We start from the raw sequence: 7,242 nt of genomic DNA on the forward strand, positions 1-7,242 counted from the left end.
CTCAAATGTACAAGTTACAATCCAAATGGTTCCAATTATTGATAAATAACGTCTAAAAATGACAAGAGTACAAGCCACGGAACGCAAAGTACAAGATTTCAAATCGTACGAAAAGACGTTCGAAAATCCGGAACCAAGGCATAAACTGAGCATCAATGCGCAAGTCAACGGAGCTTAAATTACAAGTCAACTATGCATATGAATATAATATATATTCATGTGATCGCATGGCCATGAAGAAGAAACTTCATGCGATCGCATGACCCCAGAAATGTGGCCAAGTCCTATAAATTGCAACGAATTCAGCCGAGTTGTTTACACACTTCACACTTATTTTCTTTCTTCCCTCTGTAATATTTATAATTATATTTATAATTATAATTAAGCTTAAGTAATTTTAATAATAAAGTTATGGTCTTGTTGGGTTATTGAAAGAAATGTTTTACGGGTTTTAAAGTTGGAACTCTGTCCGTGTAACGCTACGCGATAAATAATCACTGTAAGCTATGTTCTTCCTTTTTAAATTAATGTCTCGTAACTAAGTTATTATTATGCTTATTTAAACCGAAGTAATCGTGATGTTAGACTAAATATTAAAGACGGGGTTATTGGATTTTGTACCATAATTAGGGTTTGGACAAAAGACCGACACTTGTGGATATTGGACTATGGACTATTAATAGATGGGGGGTATTGTCTAATCGAATGACAACTCATTGGATTCTGTCGAACCTATCTTCAACTTAGTTAATCTAATAATTATTAAAATGATTACGAATGTCATATTTAGTGACGCTTATACGACATCGTTTACAATCATTTAATTAATCAATTGGATTGGGTAATTTATTATTCATTATGGCTAAGTGAATAAATTAATGTATCATGGACTAATTAAAACAGGGGTGGATTACATACATGGATAATTGGTGTAATTGTTAACAAAGTATTAAAACCTTGGATTACACGCAGTCGATAACCTGGTGTAATTATTAAAAAAGTATTAAAACCTTGTTACAGTTCGAATCCCTAATTAGTTGGAATATTTGACTTCGGGAATAAGGTTAATTTGACGAGTATTTTATAATTATGATTGATGGACTATTATGGGCAAAACCCATATAGGTATCAAATAAACCAGGACAAAGGACAATTAACCCAGAGTAATAAATTAAAATCAAAACGTCAAACATCATGATTACGAAAGTTTAAATATGCATAATTCTTTTATCATATTTCTCATCGTACTTTTAATTACTGTCATTTTATTATTCGCAATTTTATTTATCGTCATTGTTATTTATTTTACGCATTTTAATTATCGTCATTTATCTTTACGCTTTATTTAAAATAGACAAACCGGTCATTAAACGGTAAAACCCCCCTTTTATAATAATAATATTAATATTTATAACTATATATATTTTATATAAATATAGTTGTTAAAAATATAGTACGTAATCACTAGCTCCCTATGGAACGAACCGGACTTACTAAAAACTACACTACTCTACGATTAGGTACACTGCCTATAAATGTTGTTGCAAGGTTTAGGTATATCCCATCTGTAAATTAAATATATAAAACTTGTGTAATTTCATCGTATTTCGTAGTAAACAATAATAGTATATCACGTACCACCGCTCGCACATCATCTAGCTTGTAGACATGGTCTGGATATTTACTACTTACAAAACCAGGAGGCTGTTTGACATAGAATTCTTCTTACAGATTTCCATTTAGAAATGCCTACTTAACATCCATCTGGAATACCCTAAAGTTCATCTTAGCAGCATATGCCAAGAACAATCTAATAGCTTCCATCCTAGCCACTGGTGCATATGTCTCTCCATAATCCAATCCTTCTTCCTGTTTGAAGCCCTGAGCTACCAATCTAACTTTGTTTCTGATCACAATCACATCTTCATCCATCTTATTCTTGAAAACCCACTTGGTACCAATGATCTTTTTAGTATCATCATCAGGTTGAGGCACCAAAGTCCAAATCTTATTCCTATCAAACTGGGAGATCTCTTCTTGCATAGCTCCTTCCCAGCTAGGATTTTTGATTGCTTCTTCAGGACATGTAGGTTCAATGGTAGATATAAAGTTCACATGCATACAAAAGTTGCTGGTTGCATGTCTTCTTATTTTAACACCACTTGCCAGATTACCAATAACTTATTCAATTGGATGCTCCTTTGTCTATCTAGTGTTATGAACAGGTGAGTTTGTTGTGGAACACACAACATCTTGATCATCAGATGGCTCAAAGGAATGAGCAGTAGTGGGAGACAACTGTTCATTATGAGTGTAACCGGTACCAGCTTGAGATCCTTCAAAACCAGTAGACCTATGCTCAAGTTGTAAAACTTCTGTAGAGCCAGTAAGTCCACCTAGTTTAGACACAGATGGAACAGAGTGTTCCATCTCATCATCAGAGAACCCAGTAACATGGATTGGCGAGGGATTTGCTGCTGGTTCTTCTTCATCATCTAGAGCTTCCTGAGTTGGCTCTTCAAACAGTAACTCCTCATCTTCTTGACCAGAAGATGAGGTAGGGGCAGTTTCATCAAATGTAACATTAATAGATTCTTCAAAACAGAACCTTCTTTTATTGAAAACCCTATATGCCTTTGACATGTTGGAATATCTAAGAAATATACCTTCATCAGCCTTAGCATCAAACTTACCTAGCTGATCCCTATTATTTAAAATGAAACAGGGAGTGCCAAATACATGAAGAAATGAAATTGAGGGTCTTCTGCCTTTGAGAACTTCATAAGCAGTTTTCTGATGTCTTTTCACTATTAAAGATCTATTCTGGGTAAAATATGCAGTGTTCACAGCTTCTGCCCAATATGAATTTTTTAACCCAGACTCAACCAACATAGATCTTGCTGCTTCAATGAGAGTTCTGTTTCTTGTTTCTGCAACACCATTCTGTTGAGGTGTTCTCACAGCAGAAAAATTCTGTGAAATACCTTTGTCAGCAAAAAATTCTTCCAAAGTAGCATTTCTAAATTCTGTACCATGATCACTTCTAACCTGCTTCACTAGTTGCCCATTCAGTAGTTCCATTCTTTTGATAAAATTGATAATTTCATCAGCAGCTTCACTCTTTTGCTTCAAAAAGAATACCCAAGTGTATCTGGAATATTCATCAACAATCACCAGTGTATACTTCTTCCCACTACAGCTGGCTATATTAACAGGACTAAAAAGATCCATATGAAGTAGGTGAAATGGTTTCTCAATAGATGAAATCTACTTTGACTTGAATGAGGCATGGTGATGCTTCCCTTTTTCACAACCAAGACACAATCTGTCCTTTACATAAGACATTGTGGGTAGCCCAGACACCAAACTTTTACTAGATAACTTATGAATATCTTTGAAGTTGAGATGTGAGAGTCTCTTATGCCATAACCACTTGAGGTTGTCTGCTGCCTTTGAGTAGAAACAAGTATCAGTTGTTGTGACTGTTGTGTTCATGTCAATTTGATACATGTTTTCATGTCTTTTTGCTGTCAGCAGTGGCTTCCCTGTCTTATAAAAAATAGTGCCAATCTTCCTTCTGAACTGGACTATCTTACTTTTGCTTGTCAGTTGGCTTATGCTGAGTAGATTATGTTTAAGCCGAACGACATATGCTACATTTTAAAATGTAACATTCCCATTTGTTAAAGTACCAAAACTCTTTGTGTAACCCAACAAATTATCTCCATATGATACAACTGGACCATCCTTTTCTTGATAGCCCATCAGCAGGGACTTACATCCGGTCATATGTCTCGAACAACCACTATTGAGATACCATATTTGCTTGTTTTGAATGCCTTGCATAGTAGCTAAGAGATTAGTTCTTTTTGGGAACCCATCCAAGGATGGGTTATGGAAGGGTCATCTTTGATGATCTCTTCCTGTCTGCTGGTTTGCTTGAAGAAGCAGCAGTAGATGGGGTTAGGGTTAGAGTGCACCGGTTGGCTAAGTGAAACTTGCTGCCACACTTGTAGCATTTCCTCACATTTGGTATCGGTGACTGGTCATACACTGAGTAAATGGGTGCAGTAAGATCGGGTCTACTTTCAGATATAGCAGCTATGAGTTGGTCAAGCTTGACAGTCATTATCTCAGTGATAGATGACTCATCACATGATTCCACAATTTGGTTCACTTTAGCTTTTCCCTTAAGGGCAGCTTTCCTTTTAGAACCAGTACCATAATCATGGTATACTACCTTGCCTTTATTGTTCGACGAGCCAATGTGGGAAGTTACTGACCCGTCAGCTAATACCAGACGATTCATGTGAATCTTGATTGCTGCCTTTGACTTGCCAGTATTGCATTTTGCTGACTTGTCAGCAGCTACTGGTTGACCAGTACAATTTTCATCAGCTGGCTCAGGATTGGTGGAATTTTAACATGAAGGGGAATCAATTGTTTTTGACTTTCTTTGGTTGTTTTCAATGATTTCCCTTTTAATGCGTCTTTCCTTTGAAGTCATGTAGTAAATGCTTGAGGGATCAGTAGTTTCATCAATTAAAGTACTGGTTTCCTTGACTTTTACTTCATCCTCCAAGATTTCTTTCATGGACGGTGGTGGGGTCACTGTAGGTCTGACAAACTTATTTATTAAGACCTTTTTACCCTTAACTATCTTGGCAAAAGTATTTTGTAAGACAGCTTCAAGATCAGTTTCGAGAATGAGGTCCATGTAAGTAACTTCTGCAAGAGCAGCAGCAGCATAGTAACCAGCAAAGAATGCTTCAACTTGAGCAGGCACCTGCTCACTCACACATTTTGCTATGCGTTGAGCAGATGTACTCCATGAAGCAACAACTTTCTTGAGGTCGTTTAGTTGGTTCTTAACATCTGCTGCCTCAACGTGAAGAGACTTTAAAGCAAAATTTTATTTTTTAAGTTTTGAAATTTCATCCTTTAAAATCTTAATTTCATCAGTTTTGCTTTTAAGTTTTTCATTTAGAGATTTGTTATCAGATTTTAAAACTTCTTCACGTTTACTGCCTCTACATAAATCAACTCTTAGGTAGTCAAACATTTCAGCTTTTTCATCATCAGTATAAGTTCGAAAATTATCAACCTTATACAGCATTTCAGATTTCCATTGAGGTGAATCCCTTTTTAGATCAACTTCCCTCATATCAGCCATAAACGTACTGCCATTATCATCCTCATCGGACTCCTCGACCTCATTGGCCATCAAACACATCTTTTTACCAGAGGCATAACCAGCATCATCATCATCAGTATCACTGTCAGAAGACGAAGAAGAGCTGGTTTCATCCCAATCATAATGCTGAGCAAATAGAACCTTTTCTGGCTTCTTTCCCTTCTTATCAGCCTTTGCACTTTCCTTTATCTGAGCTTTCATAGCTTTGTACTTGTTGTTGTACTTGTCAGCTTTTGAGAAAGAGTTAGCATGTGAGACAGAAGGTTTCCTGGACATGCATTCAGTAGCAAAATGTCCAACCTTCTTACAATTGTAACACTCAGATTTAGGACCCTTGACTGATTTGCTGCTATACCTAGCACTTGGTTTCTTACTCCCTTTGTATGACTTGCTGGTTTTATTACGATTAAACCTTTTGAACTGCCTAGCCAGCAAAGCCATACCTTCAGCAAAACCTTCCACATCATCTTCATCATCACTGCTTTCTTCAGACCTAGTACCACTATCCACATCATCTTCAGCTGAATCTTCTTCTGATATCAACTTTTGAACCAGTAAAGCCTTTTGAGCTTTCTTTTTAGCAGCAGCCATAAGAGCAGTATCATCTGTTTTAGAAGATTTTGAAGTGGTGGGGGTAGACTTAAAGTTTTCTTTCAAGTTTAGTTCAAGTTTAGCTTCTGCCTTCTCATGGTTCCAAAGTGTACCATAGAGGAAAGACATGTTAAAGTTCTTTAAAGTCTGGGTAGTTCTTAGAGGGTCAGTCACTGGTTTCTATTTGGTAGATAATGAGTCAATGAATTTGTTTACTTGTTCAAAATTAGTATATGTGATTGTCAAAGTAAGCAGGTCAGCAACTAAGGAGTTAAACCTAATAAAGGTTTGTTAAGGGTCTCATTCTTATAGGTAAAGAACATTTCATACTCGCTTTTCAAAGCAATAATCTTGTTCTTCCTAACCTCATCCATGCCTTCATAAGTAACATCTAGATAGTCTAACATAAGCTTAGCATTCAATTTTCCTTAATCAGTTTGAACATGTGATTAGGTAAAGTTATAGCTAACAGAGTTCTGATCTTATGGTCAAGTCCAACACGACATTTGTCCTCAGCATCCCATTTGGCTGGAGTGAGAACGACCTCTCTGCCAGGAATGGCAGGAGTGTCAGCAGTGGCTGAAATGCTATCAATAGTTTCAGTTGGGACAAATGGACCATCTGTGGCAATACCAGGCATAAGTGGGTTAATAGACTCCAGGTGAAGCATGAACCTTGCCTTCCAAGTTTCATACTCATCTTCATCAAATTTGGGTGGTCTATTGGATGAGCCATTTTCAAGGTAAGCTGTATTTGAGTATGCAGCTATGAGAGAATTCAGATTCAAGATATTAAATTATCAAGACTGAAGCTCTGATACCAGTTGTTGGTCCCTTGATTAACAACAGGAGTATTGTAGGGGGTGAATACAATTTCTCTTTAATTAACTTAATAGTTAAACAAAATTTAGTATTCAAGCAAGTAAATTAAATAGAGTCAGAGGTAATTTTTAACAGTTATTCTTTATTGATAAAATCACAAAGAATTACAACTATCATTGGCGAAATGATAGTTGCTTGATACAGATTTACCTAGATTATAGCTATGAGGATAAGCTTAAAGCTATTACACGTTTTGGACTCTAAATAATAAAACCCACACCACTAGTTGTTACAATAGTGGATACAACAATTTATAGTAGTCCTTTTATCCGTGTAATTGTTCCCTTGTCCACTGGTACATAGGATGTCTGTACTTGTGGGGACAACTGCATCAGAGAGCGTGATCTCCTCTTTCCTCTTTGGTAGCTATTTGCAGAAACACCCCAATTCGGTTTGGCACCACTATTTATTTAAACAAATAGAATGTTGTGTTCCCTAGGCATTGACAAAGTATAGCACATGTCTGCAAATGCGTTAAACTTCTGCATTACCATGTGGTCTTGTAAGGTCACTTGTCAGCCACCGACGCGTGTCCTTTTCTGTTCAACTTTGTCTTTGACTTCTGTTGAATAGTAC

This window comes from Rutidosis leptorrhynchoides, chromosome 7 (assembly GCF_046630445.1).
Source record: "Rutidosis leptorrhynchoides isolate AG116_Rl617_1_P2 chromosome 7, CSIRO_AGI_Rlap_v1, whole genome shotgun sequence".
NCBI classification, from domain to species: Eukaryota; Viridiplantae; Streptophyta; class Magnoliopsida; order Asterales; family Asteraceae; genus Rutidosis; species Rutidosis leptorrhynchoides.